This window comes from Drosophila bipectinata, chromosome XR, assembly GCF_030179905.1.
Source record: "Drosophila bipectinata strain 14024-0381.07 chromosome XR, DbipHiC1v2, whole genome shotgun sequence".
NCBI lineage: Eukaryota > Metazoa > Arthropoda > Insecta > Diptera > Drosophilidae > Drosophila > Drosophila bipectinata.
The window spans coordinates 13,000,619-13,002,737 of NC_091735.1; positions in this window are offsets into that span (position 1 = coordinate 13,000,619).

Consider the following 2,119-nt stretch of genomic DNA (forward strand, 5'->3'; position numbering starts at 1 on the left):
CGAGACACACATGCGTCCCGGTCTTAACCTTTACATTCCTGGTTATGACCAATACTTTGCCAATCACCCTAGCAACACCGCTAAAGGCGGCTCTGCTATCCTTATTAAGACCGGCCCACGACGAGAACAGACCTACAGCTAGCTTGCATTGATATTCAAACAAATGGAGGTCTACTTAAAATAGCTTCCATGTATCTTCCGTCCAGCGAGCCTTGGGCAAAACACGATTTTGACCAGCTACTAGTCTCTCTAGGCCCAAAATTTTTAGCTGGAGGTGACTTTAATGCCAAGCATCAATGGTGGGGAAATTTAAGGTCCTATTGCCGGGGAAAGCGTCTCCAAGAGGCCATAGTTTCAATCTCAAGTCAAGTGCTAGCTACTGGGGAACCTACTTTTAATTCTTCAAATACCAGGCTCACACCAACCGCCCTGGACTTTTTCATCGTAAATGGGGTACCACTCAACAAACTTGCGATCGCAACCAAATACGAGCTGTCCTCGGATCATTTGGCCATCGTCGCAACGCTAAGCCAAAGACCGCAATGCAAGGCCAAAAAGAAATCAATACTACCGCCCGGCTCCTCTGTTGAAAAGTTTAAGGAATCCCTGGACAGAAGCATTAACCTCAACGCTGTCATCAACCATCCAGACGATCTTGAAGCTGCGGTGGCAGCCATCATGGAAAATATACACACTGCTGCGACAGCTGCTACCCCGAACCAAAGGCACCTCTCGAATCAGAATAGCAGCAATCTGCTCCCACAAAATGCTCTACTTCTCATACGGCTTAGAAGAAAAGTCCGTCGACAATACACAAGAACAGGAGATATTCGCTTCCACAAGGTTTATAAAAGACTGTCAAACCGGCTAAGCAAAGACCTGACCAAGAACAAGCAAGACCATACAGACCAGATGTTGGAAAATGCGATTCCAGATGCATCTACCGGTTGGTGTATGTCAAGTCAGCAGAAGGCGGATATCTTTGCTGATAATCTGGAAAACAGATTTAAGCCGCTAGATCTAACTCCGATGGAAAATCGAATGTTTGTAGAAACACAATTGGACAAACCTTTTCAAATGGCTCTTCCCTGTAAGCCTGTAACCCTGGAAGAAGTCAAGGCACAGATCGAAAGCTCAAAAACAAAAAAGCACCAGGAGAGGACCTTCTAGACAACAAAACGCTGAAGATTCTTCCCATCAAGGCACTAATATTCATAGTCCTGTTGTTTAACAGCGTTCTAAGGCTAAGTCATTACCCAAGTGCATGGAAGAATGCTATCATCACGATGATTCCCAAGCCTGGAAAGCAACCCACTGAAGTAGATACATACAGGCCAATTAGTCTCTTACCTGCATTGGGTAAAATGATGGAAAGAGTCATACTGAATCGTATCCTTGGTCTAGAAAGGGTAAGCAGAGCTATTCCAAAGTGGCAGTTTGGCTTCCGAAAGAGTCATGGCACACCTGAACAGCTACATCGCGTGGTCAATTTCGCTCTGGAAGTCATGGAAAACAAAATGTATGCAGTTGCTGTGTTCATGGACATTCAACAAGCCTTTAATTGGGTATGGCACGATGGTCTTCTAAGCAAGCTGAAAAACCTCCTAACGCCTCAGCTCTTTCTCCTCATTCAGAGTTTCTTATTGGAGAGAAAATTCAGTGTGGTTGTCGATGGAGAAAAGTCGTCAAAACGCCCAATCTCAGCCGGTGTACCCCAAGGCAGTGTACTAGGTCCGACGCTCTACTCTTTGTACACATCAGATTTGCCAGAATCCTGGGGCTGTGCCGAAGTCGACGATGATAATATGCTGATCGCAACTTACGCTGACGACACTGCTGTTATGGTCAGAAGTCCAAGCATAGGAGTCCAGAAGTCCAAGCATAGTTCATGAGAACTAGGGATATAGAAAGAGATCTGAAAATCCCAAAGATAGGCGATGTAATACAAAAAAAAAAAAAAAAAAAAGACTCAGTGGAACCCTTAAAGCTTTTAAAAAATCTCAATGACTTTTTATACTCGTATATGCAAAAAATTGTGGTACCACAGCTATTGGCAAAGGCAAATGTTCAGGACTTATGCGAATTTAATTTTAAAAATTATATGATGCCTGTAGATTGC